At 32.7% G+C, this 22,854-nt stretch overlaps 1 long non-coding RNA gene across 1 annotated transcript; it reads left to right on the top strand.

Annotated features, from left to right (window-relative positions):
• The first annotated feature begins 1,687 nt into the window (after positions 1-1,687).
• Positions 1,688-21,979, top strand: LOC107866301. Its single transcript, XR_001672862.2, has 3 exons — positions 1,688-1,833; positions 1,925-1,990; positions 21,729-21,979. It is a non-coding gene; the product is annotated as an uncharacterized LOC107866301 (long non-coding RNA).
• The last annotated feature ends 875 nt before the right edge of the window (positions 21,980-22,854 follow it).

The following is a 22,854-nucleotide window of genomic DNA, read 5'->3' as shown; positions in this document are numbered from 1 at the left end:
TTTGCTAATACACTCTACCAAACGACCCCTTATTGTTTATTGTACCACTTTTACATCTTTTTCCAGGACCGTGTTTTGTCTTGAGCCGAGGGTCTATCAGAAACAACCTCTCTACCTCACCTCTGAGGTAGTGGTACAGAATGTGTGCACTCTACCCTCTCCAGAATACACTGTGCGGGAATACACTGGGTATATTATTGTTGTTGTACACATTCTAATACTATGCAGAGTAAGTAAATGAACTATGAACAGGTATCTAGAACTACATGTTACAATTTGATAGCCACAACTGTGATTCAAACGGAGTTCTTAACATAAGTATTGGTGCCCATCTTCGGCCCAATTACATCATATTCCTTCCTATCAAACTGTGTTAGGCATGAAACAGGAATAAATTTGGCGATAATCTGAATGTTTTTCTTTATCTATCATCTGAAGGCTATGTGCTTGTTGCTCCGTAGTTTCGCAGTTAACTGTGGGATTCTTTGATGCAAGATGCCCTTGTTCCCACAATGTTATTTATTGTTGCAGAAGTATGAGGGCTATCCTTCAGGTTCTATGGTTGATTTTGCATGCGATGCGTATGGATCTCCAATATTAGCCGTTAGCAACTTGGCTGTACACACCAAGGTTCATTTTATCCTATCTGGTGGTTAAAGTTGTGCTTAAGTTTCTGCATTTACCAAATTGGAATAATAGAAATTTCAGTTCTACAAATCACCGGTTGCTTATTTTCAGCTTTGTGTAAGTTTGGTTTTCAATTCAAAGGCTATTCAAGATATTTTTTGAATTTTTAAATAGAAATCAGAAGTGCTAACTTCAATGTCAATATAGCGCTGCATATCCTGAAAGTGTTGTCTGTGGTATTCTTATTGTAATTGTATTTTTCAGAAAAAAAATATTTTCACCCCTTCCCTTTCTCATTTTCAGAACTTAGGTTTTGATATGAAACCTGGTGATTAGTGCAGGACCTATTAGCTACTTCTAGATGCTCATTGCTTGTTGCAAGAGATCCTGAAAATAGGACTGACTTAGTAATTACTGTGCATGGTGATGCTGTTCCTGTAAGTCGTCACTTTAAGGGAAATTCTTTTCCATGATCTCTCTCTCTCCATTTGACCGGAAATTGATGTCAGTTTCTATCTTTTCCTGATGGATGTCATAGGTACCGGCAGCAGAGAGAGAAGGAATTCGAGCCACATATTTGGCTAGGCATCCTAAGGCATTTTGGGTAACTTCTTTTACCTCTTTCTATTTAGTGCTATCATTCATTTCACTATAGATATCCCTTCTTCTGTCGATCACATGTAATTACCGAACCTTGTGAAGGTTGACTTTGGTGACTTCCAATTCATGCGCATTGAACCCAGAATTATACGTTACGTATCAGGCGTTGCAACTGCTATATTGGGATATGGAGGTTCGTGTTGACTACTGGATTTGTCTCCTTTTGTTATTATTCTCTCCCCTACTCCACATAGCACTTTGCCATTTTACCCCTTCCCCACAATTGATATTTGATTCTGGGCCTCTTGTTTGCCCCCTTACACCATACAGGATGAATAAGAGCTGGTAAAGCATACATTTGACTTGTTGCTGCTAAATTGATGAATCATATTAGATTTCAGGGTTCCACCTGTGTAGTATTCGAGAACATGAGAGAGTGACCAATTGTGAACTGCTAGATGTGTCATTTCTTTTGTTGCTCTCAGGTGCAATATCTTTATTCTTTCTTGTACTACATGTCTCCTTTGACTGTTCACAGAATTTAGTAAAGAGGAGTTTAGAACAACAAAAATAGATCCAATATACCAATTTTCGAAGCCAATCACGGTATAGAAATGCTGATGTTCATTGTGTATGTTATGCTTTCTTCTTTTATAAATAGGAGTAATTTTCTTATTCCTTTATTTTTTTTAATTAGTCACATATGAATAAAGATCATGCCGAGGATACCAAGCTGATTGTGCAGCACTCAACATCAGTTCCGGTAAAAATTCTGAACTTCTTTATATATCTTCTCAATGGTGCTCGTTCATGGATCTCGAAAATTTTGTTTTACCAGGGACTTATGATGAAATCTAAAAAAAAAAGAAAATCTATATTATCTTAAAACTATAAAAGACCTTAGAAATGTTGATTGAACCTTTTGTCTTTCATTAAAAAGATATTGCAATAGACAAAATAGTCATTTAATTATTTTCCTAATTTTTTATTACTTTGAATTTTGAAATCAACTAAATTTTTATTTACTAAATCTTTCTTTATTTGAATTATGTAAAGCATTTAAAGTTTAAAACTTGGCTTAAATAATAAACATATTAAAAGTCCACCATTAGTAATCCTTAATGTCGTGTACAACTAAGGCCTTATTTATTTACACTTAATGAAGGTTTGAATCCGAATGGTTCAGACGTTAAGTCATTAAGTGCATTTGTTTTATTAAAATTTAATATCTTAATAGGTTTGAATTGGTTTAATTATTAAGATCTGGAACCAAATCTTAATATCATTAAGAGATATTCTTGCGTGAGATAATATTCACCACCACTCTTGTAACACTCCGCATTTCGGGCTAGAACGAAAACCGTCATTTTGGTGCTTGGCGCGTTGCGGAGGTGGTCTATTTAACAATTATCAAATTCCAGTAAGCGCGTCGCGCTAAAGTTCCAAGTCCCAACCAGTGGGACAACTTGATGGCTCCGCGTCGCGGTGATCCCAAGAATCCCATTCGTCATTTTTCAGTGAGCCACCGTGATAGTGGTGGGTTGCGGTGGCCCATAAAATCGGGCTCCTAATTATATTTTATTCCGTCTCATTAAGGGTATGTTGGATAATTTTCACCCACCTTATCAGCTTAAACATGAGATTTTTCTCCCAAGTGACCACATTATTCATATTTTCTTCAAAAATTCACAAGAAAATCTCTCTAGGGTTTCAAACTAAAAACCCAAATATCTCAAGATTTAACTGTAGCTTTTCAGTAATTCTTCAAGATTCGAAATTTCCATTGCGAGGGCTACAAGATACACCCACCAATTGTTCGAATAACATCCCTAAAGCACGAGTTCATTCAAGAGTCATAAATTAAGGTACGTGGGGTTTTCTAAAAATCTCATAGGCATAGAAATCATGATTTTAAGAAAAAGAGTTTAGATTTATGATATAATCATGTTTTAGAAGTCTCAATGACATTGTTTTGGTCTTTAGGCCTTCCCCCAGGTTGATTTGAAATTCTATATATATGTATGCATGTGTTTAAGGATGAATATTCAATTGAGAGCATGAATTATAATGAATCCCCCTCTTGTTATGATTTTTTCCATCTTTCATATGATATGAATTATTTTGAAATGCATCTTGAAAAACATGGTATGCAATGTCTTGATTATTGCTATGACTTGAATATGATTTTTTTTGAATTCAAAAGAAAGGGTTGTTTGTATTGATAAATATTGAATATGAATATCTAAGGGAAAGAGTTGTATGGTTTGACAAAGATTTCAGAACCACCACATTGTTATTGAAAGAATGATAATCTTTTCATAGTTTTGACTTGTGCTATTGGACATGAAATCTCTTATACTATTTACATGTTTGGGTGGTCTGAATTGAATTTTGATGAAAGAATCATGCATGATGCATTATGGCTTAGAAATAGGACTTGCAAGTCTTGGTGTGACGACACCAATTCAGATAATGTCATGGTAATTCAGAACAGAATAGAATGCATGTTTTAAAATCAGACTTTCAGATTTTGAGATTCAGAATGATGTATGTTTAGAAATGGTTAAAACTGGGCATAAAAAGACGTTGGTGGTTCCCTGAAGTAGGTATGAGTTCAGACAACTCATTGTCCGAAATCGTGATTTGCCGATTCGGGTATATTATATTATGCTTGCCTAAAGACGTGTGGCATATTAGAATTAGAAACTCCAACCTTTGCGGCACACTCGGGTTGAGGGCTTCCCCGCCGATTCAATAGCAAATTCCATATATCCCGTAGGATTTTAGAATTGTAGGGGTGTACCACCTAAATCAGAAGTAATACAAAGAGTAGGCATTGCTTTGACAAGAATGATTTATGATTTCAAAAAATACCCATATGTTTTGAAAACTATTTTATGTATGATGTTTTGACAAATTACTCTCCATTATTTTATTTATATAAAAGCTTTATTTTGGATTACTTTGCATACCAGTGCATTTGTATTGGCCCTCCTTCTTCCAGGTTCTGAGGCTTAGTCTAGTGGTCCAGATAAATAGTAGATAATTCAGACAACGAATCAGGTTGTGCAGTGGAAAGCCTTCTCTATTCTAGAAGGCCTGTTCTTTTAGATTATGTCCTCTATTATAGTTTTGGTCTACTGGGGGGCTTTTCCCGGTCTTCAGACAGTTGTCAATTTATCATGTAGTATAGATTTTGCAGACTGTTTCAGATACTGTTTAGTTTATTTTGGATTTCATTCCTTGTTGTTGCACTTAATCTAGAATATGACCATGTTTTCGTAATACACTAAATTTTCGTATTTACTTTTATTATATGAATCTTGTGCATGATTACCAGATGTAGAAGGGTGTCTGGGCCTTCATGGTCCAGGATGCTCATCATGGCCAGGGCCTCGATTCGGGTCGTGACAAACTTAGTATCAGAGCACAGTTTATAATCCCAGGGTGTTTGCGAAATTGTGTCGGGTAGAGTATTATTTATGGGTGTGCAGCGAGCCACACTTATAAGCAGAAAACTACAAGGCGTTTAGGAATGTCCCCCTTTCTTCATGTTCTAGTTCGTGCAATAGAGTCAGAATATTTCTCTTTCATACTCTAATTCGCACTATGGTGTCGTCCATACAAAAGTAATAGTCATCCTAAATTCTTTCCTTACTCTAATATTCTCAAATATGTCTCATTATTGGGGTGATTCAAGTGCAGAAGTTTAGAGTCTAAATGGTATGGATCTTTCTGATTGAATCATATAAGATTTTAGAAATTGTGTAAGGACTTGAGAAGAGTCCGTTAGTGCTTCAGAGTGTATCGATTCTAGTGTGAACCTTGATCTTGACGAAATTATGTCTTTTAGCCTGCGGTACTAAGTGTATTCGGTCATTTTCAAAAAAATTTATGTTGCAGATGTCATGCTTAAGGCAGGATGATGTGTAGAAGAATATTGGAACTGTATTTTCACCCGAGTAGTAGTATAAGTTAATTGTCGATGTCATGACCTAGTGGTAGTAAGATTAGACCAAGAAGTTGGTGATATGAAGTCACAAAGTTAGAAGTTAGAGTGAGGGTGACGTTTGTGTAAATGAATATTTTAGTTGAATAACCAATGTTTGAGGATAATTTATCACTTTATAATGATAGAATAATGTGGTAGCTAGTAGCATGTGTGGATTGGGTGATAGTCTGCGGGGGAAAGTGTTTGACTTGAATTTTTATTTATACAGAGTAAGATGTGTATTCTTAGATCATTGAATATTATGCGTCAATTTTCTATCTCTTGTAATATGTAATCTTGTTATTATGGTGTTCTTGAAAAAAAAATCAAAGTCTAGTGAAGCCATGTGGGACTCTTTCGATTCACTAGCATAGTTGCCTTGTCATTCAGCTCGTTTCTTTTTCAAAGCACAAAAATCAAAATCTAGTGAAGCCGTGTGGGGCTCTTTCGATTCACTAGAATAGTTGCCTTGTCATTCATCTCGTTTTTTGTTCAAAGCATAAAAAATCAAAGTCTAGTGAAGCCGTGTGAGGCCTATTTCGATTCACTAGCAACTTGTTGTCTTTTTGTTGGTTGAATATATGAATAGAAATATCTTTTTGCATGAGATTGAGTTGGTAATGAAGTGATACATTCCTGTGTGTTAGTTTAGTAGAAGGTAAGGTAGAGAAGGATTTATTAGTTAAGGTGATTTGTTGTTTGCTTTAAATATGAAAATGGCTAGATTAGCCAGTAAGTTATGATTATAGACTTATGGTTGTTTGTCATGCAAGAAAACTATAGGTTATTGATGAAGGTACTTGTTGGATGAGTAGTGTTAATTTTAATGCCCCCGAGGTTGCAAGAGGGAGTTTAGTTGGGACTTATGGAGCCATGAACTACGTTTAGCGGTATAAAAGGGGTAAATAGTAATGATGTGTAGAAGGAAGATATGTTAATGGATTTTAAATAAGATAGATCATAGGATTGTGATTGATCCTTACTGTTATGAAGTTTTGGCAGATTAATGTTTCCAGATGTTTTAGCATGTAAAAATATTGTGTGAAGTGGTGGTTCATCATAGCTAGAACTAGACACTAAGTTGGAATAGTAGATTATGATCAAGGTGGATATAATGAATTGATATGGTGGGTGTTAGTTGTGTGAAAGTGATCTAGTAGGCTTGAATATTGTATACAAGGGCTTAAATTTATTCGATTTGTAATCAAGCATAATGTTGTAAGTAGGATGTAGAAGTATGCCTAAGGTGATATGGGGCTGCATTATTTTCAAGGATCATTGCATGTTGTATGGTTAGTAGTACCATTGAGTTGCTAGGTGGAGGAAGACTAGTTAGATAATATACGATGTTCTTAATAGCTAAGTTATGGAGTTATGATTAATGATGTTGAGCCTTTTTGCATAGTCTTGATTCTCATGGTTTAGAAATATAAGTTTAGAGTCGTGATGCGGGTAGACTATGAAAGAAGTGGCATGGTCCGTCAAAGGTTTAGAGACATCCATGTTTAGTGTTAGAAGAATCTGAGTTGGTGAATGTTTAAGATGTTATATGATGAGTTTTGGGGCTATAAAAACCTAAAGGTTGAATCTTAGAAGGAGGTATTGGCATTGGTTGTTATACAAGAAGATATCGTCCTACAGGGTAAGTTAGTTTTATATGAATTGTTATATCCCCAACTCTAGAGTAAAGTGATTTCAGTTAATACCAGAGTGTATATAGTGGTTTACAGACTTATAGTAATGGCTTAAATCTAAGGGGGAGATGATAGAACGAGTAACCAAGTGAAGTTTTCAGATGCTAATAGATGTGCCAGTAAGTTCTAAAATTGGCCGTGAGAAAGAACGATGCTCAATTTATTCTTATTTCAGCAGTATACTTCAGTTATTCCGGCACGTACTCATGCTTCATGTTTCAGTTCCATGGTCATAGTTTATGTTCATGCATATGATAGAGAATCATGTACTCTTCTAGTTTCAAGATGAGGAGTTCCAGTTCATTCAGTAATTGGAATCACGTCCCTATGTTATGAAATCCAAATTGAGGTCATGTAGCTCATGACTCATGTATTTACGTCTTATAGTGTGCTTAATTTCCATAACTCATGCTTTACGCCAAATGATTGGTGAGAATCAGCTTATAGCTATGTATGCCCCCAATTCAGATCTCTTTGATGAATCTCTGATATTGTTTTACTATTCTCAGGCCTTAGTTGAGTGTCAAGTTTCATATAATATCCTTCCATGCTTCAAGGTTTTATTTTCTAACCTTTTAGTAACTCCTCTTTATGTAATGATAGTGGTGGTGTGCGAATGTTTCTTATTGATGAAAGATCATTGTGCGCTTATTTTAGATAAGGCCATAAGTATGAAGTAAGATGTAGGGCCAAGTCTTTGATACATGTGATGGTTAGTAGGAATTTTTGTGTGTATGTTCTTGGGGTACAGCGTGTGAGTTGTATTGATAGGGGTTTAGAGAATATATGTGAAATATGTCTTTATAGGTGTTTGTCTTCAAGTTCATATGTGGTTATAAAGATATGCTTGAATGACATATTGGGGATTTAAGTGGAGGAATATGTGCCAGTAAATCCATAGTAAGAGTTCAGATTTAGTCATCATTAAAGTGGTAAGGAATATTATGTTTAGGGTGCGATCTCTAAAAGGGGTATGAAAGATTGACTCATATGGTTTAGACTAGTATCATGGTGTGACATGTTGTATTTTGTGATTTAGAATTAGGCTTGACCACAGTAAGAGGATTTAAAATACTTTAGACATTAGTAGAAAGAGTTATCAATGCCCATAGAAGAATTCTAAGTTAAATCTAGTGAGGATGGTATTTAAAGGGATTAGTATATTTAAGGGAGTACTCGAGAAGTGTGCTAAGCTTGAAAGTGAGAAGTTGCATTGCCTAAGGCCTGGAAATTCTATCCTAATTTATGAGTTATATGTCTATATTCCATGCTATAGAGTAGTGTCGATGTTGTGATTCCTTAGTCGGATGTCTGGCGTAGATCATGCCCAAGATTCTCTGCTTCTGAGTGCTACTAGAACTTCTCTAGAAGGAGTGTTGAAGAGATACTCCAGTAAGTATAAGTTTCCAGTTTAGTTCATTCTGTATAGCTACTGATTCAGTTTAACAGTCAGGAGGACAAGTTACTATGGTTTTCCACTTTTTCACCCAGTCCGACTATTTGAAATCCAATGCGTATGACCATCCCAAAAGATAACCTATTCCATTCATGTAAGTTGCGAACTCAGTTTAGTCCAAGCATCATGTTTCAAATTCAGTTATTTAGTCATGACTTAGTTTATAAGAGTTCAGGACATAATCTCAAATTTTTCCAGCTATTTTAGCTCAAATCAGTTATATTCTTTCTTAGGGGACACATCAGGTCCGCATTATTCCATACCTTTAAGCTTCAACGTTCCTACCCATCATTCAGGGATGAATGATCCTAAGGAGGAGATAATGTAACACCTCATATTTCAGGCTAGAACGAAAACCGTCATTTTGGTGCTTGACGCGTCGCAGAGGTGGTCTATTTAACAATTGTCAAATTCCAGTAAGCCTAGAGTGATTATGGCGCGTCGCGCTGAAGTTGAAGGTCCTAACCAGTGGGACAACTTGATGGCTCCACGTCACGGTGAACCCAAGAATCCTATTCGTCATTATTCAGTGAACCACCGCGATAGTGGAGCGTTGTGGTGGCCCATAAAGTCAGGCTCCTAATTATATTTTATTCCATCTCATTAAGGGTATGTTGGGTAATTTCCACCCACCTTATCAGCTTAAACATGGGATTTTTCTCCCAAGTGACCACATTATTCATATTTTCTTCAAAAATTCACAAGAAACTCTCTCTAGGGTTTCAAACTAAAAACTCAAATATCTCAAGATTTAACCGTAACTTTTCAATAATTCTTCAAGATTCGAAATCCCCATTGCAAGGGCTACAAGATGCACCCACCAATTGTTCGAATAGCATCCCTAAAGTACGAGTTCATTCAAGAGTCATAAATTAAGGTATGTGAGGTTTTCCTAAAAATCTCATGGGCATAAAAATCATGATTTTAAGAAAAAGAGTTTAGATTTATGATTTATAATCATGTTTTAGAAGTCTCAATGACATTGTTTTGGTCTTTAGGCCTTTCCCCAAGTTGATTTGAAATTCTATATATATGTATGCATGTGTTAAAGGATGAATATTCAATTGAGAGCATGAATTATAATGAATGACCCTCTTGTTATGATTTTTCCCATCTTTCATATAATATGAATTATTTTGAAATGCATCTTGAAAAGCATGGTATGAAATGTCTTGATTATTTCTATGACTTGAATATGATATTTTTTGAATTCAAAAGAGAGGGTTGTTTGTATTGATAAATATTGAATATGAATATCTAAGGGAAAGATTTGCATAGTTTGACAAAGATTTCAGAACCACTACATTGTTATTGAAAGAATGATAATCTTTGCATAGTTTTGACTTGTGCTTTCGGAATATGAAATCTCTTATACTATTTGAATGTTTGGGTGGTCTAAATTGAGTTTTGATGAAAGAATCATGCATGATGCATGATGACTTAGAAATAGGACTTGTAAGTCTTGGTGTGACGACACCAACTCAGCTAATTCCATGGTAATTCAGAACAGAATTGAATGCATGTTTGAAAATCAGACTTTCAGATTTTGAGATACAGAATGATGTATGTTTAGAAATGTTTAGGTGGTTCTCTGAAGAAGGCATGAGTTCAGACAACTCATTGCTCGAAACTGTGATTTGCCGATCCGGGTATATTATATTACGCTGGCCTAAAGCCGTGTGGCGTATTAGAATCAGAAACTCCAACCCTTGTGGCACACTCGGGTTGGGGGCTTCCCCGCCGAGTCAATGACAGATTCCATACTGCCCGTGGGATTTTAGAATTGTAGGGGTATACCACCTAACTCAGAAGTAATACAAAGAGCAGACATTGCTTTGACAAGAATGATTTATGATTTCAAAAAATACCCATGTGTTTTGAAAACTATTTTATGTATGATGTTTTGACAAATTACTCTCCATTATTTTATTTATATAAAAGCTTTATTTTGGATTACTTTGTGTACCAGTACATCTTTATTGACCCCCCTCCCTCCAGGTTCTAAGGCTCAGTCTAGGGGTCAAGATAAACAGTAGATAATTCAGACAGTAGATCAGGTTGTGCAGTGGTGAGCCTTCTCTATTCCAGAAGGGCTGTTCTTTCAGATTATGTCCTCTATTATAGTTTTGGTATACTGGGGGCCTTGTCCCTGTCTTCAGGTAGTTGTTAGTTTATCATCCAGTAGAGATTTCGCAGACTATTTTAGATACTATTTAGTTTATTTTGGATGTCGTTCCTTGTTGTTGTACTTAATCTAGAATATGACCATGTTTCCGTAATAGACTAAATTTCTGCATTTACTTTTATTATATGAATGTTGTGCATGATTACCAGATGTAGAAGGGTGTTCGGGCCTTCATGGTCTGGGATGCTGGTCACGGTCAGGGCCTCGGTTTGGGTTGTGACAATTCTATCCACTATCACCGGTCACCACCACTAACCACCCGTGCCGCCACCATCATTGTCAACCACCATTATTATCATCAACCACCACCCACCTCTACCATTACAACCATTACCACCAACCAACATCGTTACCAAAAACTATTGCCAACTGCTACCATATCTACCACTACCATTATTATAATTGTATCAACTGCCAACGCCAACGCCAACATCACCTCTAGCAACCACCTCCACTATCACAACTAGCACCACCACCAACTATTGCTAACACATTATCAACCTCCACATATTCTTCGACTACCACCACTATCTGCCACTATCATTGCTACAGTCTATCCTAATTGACAACGATCTTCACCATCACAACTAACACCATCTCCATCTATCACCAACACATCATCAACCCCCATGCACACATTTTTCAGCCACCATCGATTAACACCTCCAACTATTAACATCAACTAACTTCTCATCACAATCACTACCAATCACCACCATCATAACAATCACTGCAACACCAACCACGTCCACCATCTTAACTATCATCAACATCATTTCTGTCCGCATATAATCCATCTCTATCAACAGTAACAAATATAGATGTTACACTTTATTTAATCTAATAATGATTTTATTTTAATAAATTAATATTTTTTTAACTGTTGATTAATTATTTAAATTTTATATTTATTATTTTTACATATAAGTTATGCACATTTAAATGTTGAAAAAAAAATTGATAAGAATCGGATTACGTTGATAAACAAAAAAAATAATGCGGAAGCGAAAATCCTAAGATAGACAAGAAATTAAAGATAGATAGAATTTGAGAATAAATTTCCAATTTTGAGAGAAGTGCTAAGAATCCTAATTGATCTTAGTATTCAAAATTAGTGGATCAAGACTAGTTATGATACTAATAGAGTCAATTTAAGAACTTAGATCCAAAGGTGATCTAGACCCCTATTCTGAAGAAATTAAAGAAAACAATTAATATAAGATTAATTATCTTCTTTAATTAACTTTAATAAAAACCAAAGATATCACGTTAAAATTAATCTTACCTCCTAAAGAATTGTTCTTATAAGGTTGCAAGATAAATCCCAAGAAGCCACACACAAAGGGGTAAATAAGAGAAACTCTCAATTAATAATAATGTCGTCTGATTCAAAACAAAAAAATTCATCCCTATATATAGGGAAAAAACCTAACCCAAATAACATGGGATTCGAATTCTACTTTTATGGAAATACATAAATCTAGAAAACTTTAAACTAGGAACCTTTAAAACTAGGAAACTTTAAACTAGGAAAATTTAAACTAGGAAACTTTTAAACTAGGAAAGTAGTATCAAAAATAAATTCCTAACTAAATAAGGAAAAGTTCCCAAATTTAATCAAAACTCATATGGCCCAATCTTCTTTCGTTTGGACTTGGACTTGAATCGTGAAATATGTATAGCACTTAGCCCATGCTTCTCTATAATTCTTGGGCTCATTCTTGGGTTTTTCTTCCATCATATGTATCTTTTTAATTTATATTAAAATCCTTCAATTTTAATACAAGTTGGCTAGACTGGATGCTATCATTCTCCTCTTCTTGAAAATAATTCATCCTCGAATTGGAATCTCGCAAAATTAAGAAGACATACAATAGTAAACAAAATTCATTACTTGAAAGCAACAATGGTAGGAACAAAATAAGATAGTGACCATGTGTCCACTTAACCTAATTAATCCTTGCATGTATAAATACACCTTTATAAAGCATGTGGACATCATCATCCCAATAGAAAATTCTATTCCTTGTATGAACACAACAATATTCACGTTTAGATGACGTAGGAAATGATATGTGCCTCCCCAATTTAGCTCTATCAATAAAGTACTTCACTGGACTTGTTAAATATGTCATAAGCTCCATAAAATATGTATCAAATTTAACACTTTTATGATATAGCCAAACATCATCAATTACACTTTTCTCCATATAAAATTGAGAAAATGGCCAAATACTTCTCAACCTTTACCCCAAATTTCAACTACACATTTATACTTAGCAGAGGTCATATGACCCCCCTGAACTATTTTAAAGTGAAATTATTACCCCCGCTCTCCCTAAAAAATTGAAACCATTCATTTAGGATGTCGTGTGATGCACGCGCCAACAACATTTTCACACGTATTTTTATCACTTTTTCCCATTTCCTTTTCCATTTCATTACTTTTTTTCCGTTTACTTTTATTCATGTTCTTCCACAATAATTTTTTCTCCATTCTTTTTGTTCTTTTTTCTTTCTTTCTCATCATCTGAATTTCTTCAATCTCAAACCCTTGTGTGATCCCTTTTTAAATATTAAATTCAAAGTTGACTATTAAATCCAAAGTTTAGAAATAAAATAAAACTTTGTTAAGTATAATGTATAAACAACTCAAGTGGGCTTCACACATTTGCTCCAGGAATGAAAATTTTCATTTCTGTATTTGTTATGTGAGTTCAATTGCAAATTCGTTGTTCAATTGGAACTCAAGAATTACTAGTTTTTTTAAGAAAGGTGATGTTGAGGAAGCACGCAAATTGTCCGATGAAATTTCCCAAAGGAATGTAGGAATTGTATGATTTATGGGTATGTAAGCAATGGGATGTTAGATTATGCTCAACAAATGTTTGATACAATGCCGAGCAGAAATGTCATTTTTCAATCTTGTTTCTTTTTCTTTATTTTTTTTTAATTTATCAACTATAAAAATTGATGTTGAATTTATGATTGTAAAAAAATTTGGTGTTGATTTTGATTATGGTGATGATTTGATTGTTTCAATTTCAAGAAATATGGATTTGAATGATAGTTTATGGTTTGAGATTGAAAATTTAACTGATGTAAAGTCAAAATATTTCAAGGTTCCACAAAATGTGTATAGAGCATTACTGAAAGTTTATGTTTCATTTCATGAGAATGATGAGTCTTTGTATGATAATTCGGTTAATGAGTATGTAAGTTTGAATAATCTTAGTATTCCGAAGAATGGAGTTTTTAGGGAGGTGATTGTTAGTTTGGATGAGATGGTAGTTGGTGTAGTTTGGCCATTTACTGTGATTTATATTAGAGGATATGAGGAAGATGATAAATTAGTCTAGGATTGGATGCCATTGTTGAGTTCTTGAAGAAGGAGAAGAAGAAGAAGAAGAAGAAGAAGAAGAAGAAGAAGAAGAAGAAGAAGAAAGAAAATGAATAAAGTAAAATAATAATTACAATTATATATATTTATGTAAAGAAAATATTAAAAATAAATTTTTAATATATATTTTCGTTCACACTCTCTTAAAAGAGAGTGAAACACACTCTCTTGCCATGTCAGCTTTCGGGAGTGTAATAATTTCACTTTTAAATAGTTAGGGGGGGGGTCATAGGACCCCCGCAAAGTATAAGTGTGTAGTTGAAATTTGGGGTAAAGGTTGGGGGACATTTGGCCATTTTCTCTATAAAATTTATCCACATATGCATAGGAGTTTTCAAGAAGGTTAGAAGAACCTTTTAGTCTCAAAAGAGAATCTCCACCAAATTCTAAGTAATTGCTCAAATTCTCCAACAAGGAACCATGAATAGGTTTAACAAAGGGTATTTGATCATGGGTATCAAAATATTCACGTATTTCCTCATCACTAATAGAAAACATCTTTTTAACCTTACAATCACCAAGACTTGAAGAATTATGTCTTATCTTGGTCTTATGTAGGAAAGGAATAATATCACCTCATGTTTCCTTGCTTATTGGGATTATATCTACATCTGTCTTGTTGGACTTCTTTTCATGAATCTTATCTTGGACAAGCCCAAAATAATTATTTTTACCTATATCCTTCTCATGAATAAACACTTGCTCAATGGGACATGTACTATTAAGTTCAACCACCTTAGTATTAAGTTCATCCAATGAATGATTTTTAGTGCAAAATTTTCAATGAGTACCTATAAGAGAGTCAAAGCAACTAAAATAAGAAGTAGGAAGGTTAGAGTTAGAATAAAAAATAACCTCACTCAATCTCTCTAGTTTTTCTTTCTCTACCACATTATTATCCCTCTCTGTAACTCTCATGCTCATCTCTCCTTTCTTTTCTCTTGACCTCACTTGACATCCCATTCTCTTTACACAACACAAGCTTTCTTCTTTCTTCTTTTGAAATATCGGCATATATTCCCTTCTCCTATAATTCTTTTCTCTCTCAAAATTTTTCGTTACTTCTTTCACACGTTTCTGATCTTCATAAATTTGTAATGGATTTAAAGGTACAAGTTTATATTTTCTTTTGTTTAGCTCAAGAGAAACTCTATTATTTTCTCTATCATAAATTGCATTCCCATCAAACTATCATGTACGTCCAAACTTGATTTGACAATCTTGCATTGGAATTACATCGCAAAGAACATTATAAGAGTATCTCCCAATGGAGAAAGAAATCATGCATTGCTTAGTCGCCTTAAGTTCACCAAAATTATTATGTTTGATGCATTTAAGTTTCAAATTCTCCTCAACGTATGAACTTATCACATTAGCATCGCTTTCAAAATCAATAATCATAGAGCAAATATTATCCTTTATTCCAAACCTTATATGAAAAGCATTTCTCCTTAGATCATTTATGTTCATAGATGGATTTTGGGTGACCTCTAATGCATCGAGTCGAGCGAAAATCTTTCTAAGTGTCTTGGCTATGTCATTGGTTTGAGTCCCAGCATTAATATCTTTTTCGGTTTGAGACATCTCAAAAATAATATCAAAGAAAACAAAGATCTCTCAATTTTGACCTTTTTTTTGTTCTATTAATCTCACTCTCTTGTTCTTTTCTACTCAAATTACAACCTTTGACTAATTTTCTTAGGATTTATATATTAACCCTATTAGTAACAATCCCTTTAGAAGCACAATGTAGAGAGAAAAAAGAAATTACCAACTCCCAAACAGATTGGGTTTGGCGAGACAAGAAAAGGACCAATTAAATTTTTTTTTCTAAATTTGTCCCTTTCTTGGTTTTCCTTCTTGATGTTGGAAAAAACAATAAATTTGAAATTTCTTGATCTACAAGCAACCTTTTTTTTTTTTTTTGGCTACGAAACATCCAAGAATTATCAAGAACGGAACCTTGATAGAACTGCTCTGATACCACTTGATTAGAATTGGGTTACGTTGATAAACAAGAAAAATAATGTGGAAGCGAAAATTCTAAGATTAAAGACAAGAAAATAAAGATAGATGAAATTTGAGAATAAATCTCCAATTTCGAGATGAAGTGCTAAGAATCCTAATTGATCTTAGTATTCAAAATTAGTGGATTAAGACTAATTATGATACTAATAGAGTCAATTCAAGAAACTTAGATCCAAAGGTGATCTATACCCCTTATTTGAAGAAATTAAAGACAACAATTAGTATGACTAATCACCTTCTTTAATTAACTTTAATAGAAATCAAAGATATAAAGTTAAGAATTAATCTTACCTCTTAAAGAATTGTTCTTATAAGGTTGCAAGATAAATTTCAAGTAGTCGCTCACAAAGAGGTAAATAAGAGAAACTCTCAATTAATAATAATGTTGTATGATTGAAAATAACAAAATCCATCTCTATATATAGGGAAAAAACCTATCCCAAATAGCATGGGATTCGAATTCTACTTTTATGAAAATAAATAAATCTAGGAAACTTTAAACTAGGAACCTTTAAAACTAGGAAACTTTAAGCTAAGAATATTTAAACTAGGAAACTTTTAAACTAGGAAAGTAATATAAAAAATAAATCCCTAACTAAATAAGGAAAAGTTTCCAAATTTAATCAAAACTCATATGGCATAATCTTCTTCCGTTTGGACTTGGACTTGAATCATGAAATATGTATAGCACTTAGCCCATGCTTCTCCATAATTCTTGGGCTCGTTCTTGAGTTTTTCTTCTATCATAAGTATCTTTTTAATTCACATTGAAGCCCGTCAATTTTAATGCAAGTGGGCTAAACTGGATGCCATCACAAATAGTCTTAATCATTGTTAGTTATTTTGATGTGCATTCAAATTCAGCCGTCTTAATCTTAATAAAAACAAATGGAACCTAAATTTGAGTCTTTTGTTCCCAATCATACAAAAACTCATACGAATTATACATAAGTTGGAAAACATATATTTTAAATAGACTTCTTCGCTGAGGTTTTTGTTCATCTAAACACCTCTACACAATTTTCAATTGTATTCAGGTATTTGCACGACTAGATTTTTTCTTTACTTTGCTTTTATTTAATGGAAATGGTTTTGGAGATCACAAATTAGGATAGAAGGTTAATCGATAGTTGAGCTTTGACTTGCCTTGTCGTAGTAATCTTATACATGGGTTTTTTTTTCAGTTATCACATTTTTTCATTGTCATTACTATTTCTTTTCTTTGAATATTTTTGCATTAATTTCCTTATTAATTGACATGTTCTTTTCACTGTCGTATTTCTTTTTTATAAATACTTTTGATGTGCTGCATTTGAGCTCATGGTTTTTCAAAAACAACATCTCGACCTTCAAGAGGTAATGAATAAAATATGCACACATTATTTTTCCTAAACACCCACCGTAGAATTATAATGGATATACTGTTACTTTCTTGTTCAATTACAATTTGTATGGAAGCATAGACGTGTTATTATGAATTGATCAGTGTTGGAAAAGATTTATATCCCTTCTTTTGGTAATAGATAAGATTTATATCTAACTTATAATGCTTTTTAACGGAAAAAGAAAAAAGAGTTCCGATTTTCTAAGAGTTCTATAAACTCTAAATCCTTGGAGCATAATTTATTTTTATGATTAAAAAATAAATTAAAATAAATTTGTTTTGTTTCACTTTGAGAATCTTTTCCGGTCCTGATTTTTATTTGTAAGAAGCCATGCTACAAACGATAATTTCAATGGAAGGGGATGTTAAATTGTGATATTTTATACCAGAGTTAATACATAAAAATGATCCTAAACTTGACACTAAATTATAACGTTGCCCTTAAACTTTGATAGTGCACAAATATGACCTTTAACTATTCAAAACTGCACAAATATGACCTCCAATCCTACATGGCAAAATGCGTGTTCAACACGTAAAACTAGGCGCGTCTAGCTTAAAATCTAATGGCATAATACATAAATATGACCTTAAACTTTGACAGTGCACAAATATGACCTTTAACTATTCAAAACTGCGCAAATATGATCTTTAAATAAATTTTCACTATTATTTTTTTTTTATTATTATTTTTGGCTTAAAGATGAAAATGACATCTAATTTCTTTTGTCCTTGCAGAAAAAGAGAAATATTGAAGATTTATTAATTAGGTGGGTCAGCTTCATACGAAAAAATCGTGCGGGTATGTATATATATTATAAAGCAGAGGGCGGATTTATGTTATATAATGTATCTAAATATAATTTATTTAAATATTAAATTAAAGATGAAACTATCATAATAATAAAAAAATTATAGTTTTAATAAAACGTTATTAAATTAACGTTATTAAGGATAGTAGTAGTAGTATATTAAATTAACATTATCAAATTAACGTTATTACAATGTTATTAAATTAACATTATTAAATTAATGCTGGGGCGGACCTACGTGGTTGTCATGGGGTTCACCCGAACCACCTCGGTAAAAAAATTACATTATATATATAAGGTAGAAAATCTATATTTATGTACGCATATTAATGTTGAACCACATGAAACAAGGCACTTAGATAGCCCAGTGGTGTTATTTGCTCTTCTTGGGCGCTTCCTTCAGCCTACTACGCGGGTTCAATTTTTTAATTAAAAAAAAAAGTAGGTGTTGCAGCTATAGAAATAATAATAATAATAATAATAATAATAATAATAATTATTATTATTATTATTATTATAAAAACGTGCCTTTTTAACACAAAAAATAAAATTTTGACAGTGCACAAAATATGACCTTTTAACTATTTGAAACTGCACAAATATGACCTCTCTCCAAGTCAGCCCTTTTAATGATGTGGCACCGTGTGATTAGATTACCTTTTCACGTAGGCGCGAGTGAAACTCACGCATGGGGTTGCAAAATCGAAGGTCATGTTTGTTCAGGTTTTGAATAATTAAAGGTCCTATTTATGCACTATCAAAATTTAAGGTCAAAGTTATAATTTAATGTCAAGTTTAGGGTCACTTTTATGTATTAACTCTTTATAACACTAATTAACATGTATGAAATATACATGTAATAGGCCTACAAAGAATGTCCATGCATGTATACTATACTAAAAGCATAAAATTCTTTAGGGAAATGTCGTTTACCTTTTTTATCTTCTTAAAATAAATTTTAGTTTGAACAAAATTATCATTTAATTATAAGTTAATGCATAAAAATGACCCTAAACTTGACACCAAATTATAACTTTGACTTTAAACTTTGATATTGCACAAATAGGACCTTTAACTATTCAAAACATGAATAAACATGACTTCCGATTTTGTAACCCCATGCGTGAGTTTCACTCGTGCCTACGTGGAAAGGTAATCCAATCATAGAGTGCCACATCGTTAAAAGGGCTGACTTGGAGAGAGGTCATATTTGTCCAGTTTTAAATAATTAAAGGTCATATTTGTGCACTGTCAAAGTTTTACTTTTTGTGTTAAAAAGGCACGTTTTTATTATTATTATTATTATTATTATTATTATTATTATTATTATTAATATTATTATTATTATTATTATTATTTCTATAGCTGCAACACCTACCTTTTTTTTTAATTAAAAAATCGAACCAACACAGTAGGCTGAAGGAAGCGCCCAAGAAGAGCAAATAACACCACTGGGCTATCTAAGTGCCTTGTTTCATGTGGTTCAACATTAATATACGAACATAAATATAAATTTTCTACCTCATATATATAACGTAATTTTTTTACCGAGGGGGTTCGGGTGAACCCCATGGCAACCACGTAGGTTCGCCCCAGCATTAATTTAATAATATTTTAATAACGTATTTAATAACATTGTAATAACGTTAATTTAATATACTACTACTACTATCCTTAATAACGTTAAATTAAGAACGTTTTATTAAAACTATAGTTTTTTTATTATTAGTATAGTTTCATCTTTAATTTAATATTTAAATAAATTATATTTAGATACATTATATAACTTAAATTTGCCCTCTGCTTTATAATATATATACATACCCACGCGATTTTTTCGTATGAGGTTGATCCACCTAATTAATAAATCTTCAATATTTTTCTTTTTCCGCAATGACAAAATAAATTAGATGCCATTTTCATCTTTAAGCCAAAAATAATAAAAAAATAATAGTAAAAATTTATTTAAAGGTCATATTTGTGCAGTTTTGAATTATTAAAAGTCATATTTGTGCATTGTCAAAGTTTACGGTCATATTTATGTATTATGCCCTTAGATTTTAAGCTGAACGCGCCTAGTTTTGCGTGTTGATCACGTGTTTGTCCACGTAGGATTGGAGGTCATATTTGTGCAGTTTTGAATAGTTAAAGACCATATTTGTCCACTATCAAAGTTTAAGGTCAAAGTTATAATTTGGTGTCAAGTTTAAGGTCATTTTTATGTATTAACTCTTTAATTATTATCCTAATATTTAAAGGTTTAAAATTAATTAAAATTATAGCTATTAGATCTATCTTTATTTGTAAAAAAATTATTTAATATTTAGGACTTTATTAGAATCAGTTAAGCTTTTATTATCTTATAGTAGAAATCTTTTTTTTTTTTAATTAAGATAACTAATTCTTTATCAAAAAAGTTAACTCACTGCAAACATGTGCAAGAAGAAAAATTAGAGGATCTAAATCCTTGCATTAATACTTACATTGAGTTCCTTGCTTCCTTTTTTCGAAAAGAACTTATACAGTCTTAAAAAGATCAAACAATAGAGAAGCACAATGTACTTTTAAGTTTTTTGACTATTAATTGAGTGTTCTTTTTATTTAACCTCTTCAGTTTTTAGTCGTCTTCATCAAATCTGCACTATTGTATAAAACTATGAAATCCTAATTTGAATGTTGACTGACTTTTTATCATTTAAAAACAATTTATATTAAATAAATTATAATTTAGTTAGTTTCTAATATTAAAGATTTTGAAGTCAATTAAAATTTTCATTTTAGAATCTTCAAACAATGTTCGTCGTCCTATTTGAATTTAAAATCAACAAGATTTAATTTTATATAATTTTTTTTCTTATTTGGACATTATAAGTGACGAAAAAGGCATAAAACCACAAATCATTTATAAAAAACATCACGTGAGGCACAATAGACAAACGACATATTCGAGATACAATATTTATTTATTTATATATATATATATATATATATATATATATAACGTCAATTGCTATGTTTAAATGATTTTGTTCTTCTTGAATATAATTTTACTTAACGGACACTAAACTAGTGTAATTAAATATAGAGCCAACATGGGAAGATAAGATTTTTCACATGGCTTTGAAATAGACAGATGCATAACTCATTTATCGCTGGACAACCTAGGAGAAATTTTTTATAGCAAAATACATATGGAATCCAAACTAATTTTTCCCTAAATAACAAACGACTAGAGCTAACACCCAAAAGATTACATTTTTTGAACGAACTGGAAATGCATGGGATGCAATATTCTGCAAACGTGCTGATAACTTGTTTCTCCAGCCTCTGATTATTATCACATTTAATTTCCTCATAAATGAAGTATTCCCATGCCTTTGAAGATATGGTGCCCGGAAATGATGCTTGATTTTTGTCTGCTTCTAGCAGTCCATTGACATTCAAAAATTACTGAAAATTAGTTATAGTTATTTTAATTTTACTGGACATAGGGTGCAAGGGTTATCTCCTACCAAAGTAAGAAGCTGCATTGACTTTTTTTTTTTGTTCAGGTGGACTTTGCCTACATGTTGGATGCCGATAGTCTTGATTTTAACGTCAAGGCGAGGCTGCTATTACCATCTCCACTGTTATCGATTCGTCTGTTGTAACTTTTTCTATAATTATTTTATCCCTTCTTATATTTATGTAGTGGAGAAATCTGCACTTGGGACATTCTGTGAGATTGTTTGTTTCAAAATATGTAAATTGTTAGCAACCTTTTCTTAAAGGAAATTGACAGTTATGTCAAGAAATGCCTATTTGAGGAAGTGAACAAAATATTTTCTCTTGCTAAGACAAGTGCTGCTGCTTCTTTTTTTTTTTTTTCAAGCATGGAATGAACTGTAGTATACTTACACTTTGATTTTAATTTCAAGCTGGCTACCGAGACAACAATTTCAAGCTTCGAGTTCCATCCCCTAGACGTGCTGTAGACAGAAAGTAAGTCCCCAAAGTTCTATCACAAGTTTTTTGTAGGAGTGTACAATTCACATAGATCTCCTTTTTTGCTTCCTTTACTCTTCCCATTTTTTGATGCAATTTGTCTGTTTTATTATATGTTATTTTTTGCTCTGATTTTCTTTTGGGTTGGGTCTGGCTTAAGCTTTAATTTCTTAAATAGTGTATTCTTGGTGAAAAGAATTTTTTGAGTAGACACATGTGGGATCATGTGCTAGTAGGACTGTTCAAAATCAAATCATAACTGATAAGCCAACTGCAAAATTGATTTATTAATAGTGGACTACTAAATAAACGGTTGGTGAAAGGATTAAAATTTTATAATAATGGCTTATTGGTTCGGGGTTGTATTACTCAATTTCCTTATTCGATAAACGGTTAATTCCTTAAGAATTATCATACTTACACTTTTACCCTAGGTATATGTAAAGTACATAGTATTGACCCTTATGCCCCATTTATATTTTGATCCCTACCGCTCCTTCTTATTTTCTGTTTTGGTAGTTTTCAAGTGCTAAGTGTTTTTATTACTTCTATTTTCCCTTTTATTGCATGAAGAACAATGAAAAGTCCTCTTCTTTTGTAAGAAGCATAAATTTTATCAAAAAAGAAGGTATCGTGGAGGTTAGCTAATACAGCATCCGTTACCGTTTGATAATTACTAACTCATTACCAAAC

The sequence above is a fragment of the Capsicum annuum genome, chromosome 3 (genome assembly GCF_002878395.1).
Source record: "Capsicum annuum cultivar UCD-10X-F1 chromosome 3, UCD10Xv1.1, whole genome shotgun sequence".
Classification (NCBI taxonomy): Eukaryota; Viridiplantae; Streptophyta; class Magnoliopsida; order Solanales; family Solanaceae; genus Capsicum; species Capsicum annuum.
The sequence above is the reverse complement of the archived record's forward strand: the minus strand, read 5'-3'. Positions and strand labels throughout refer to the sequence as shown.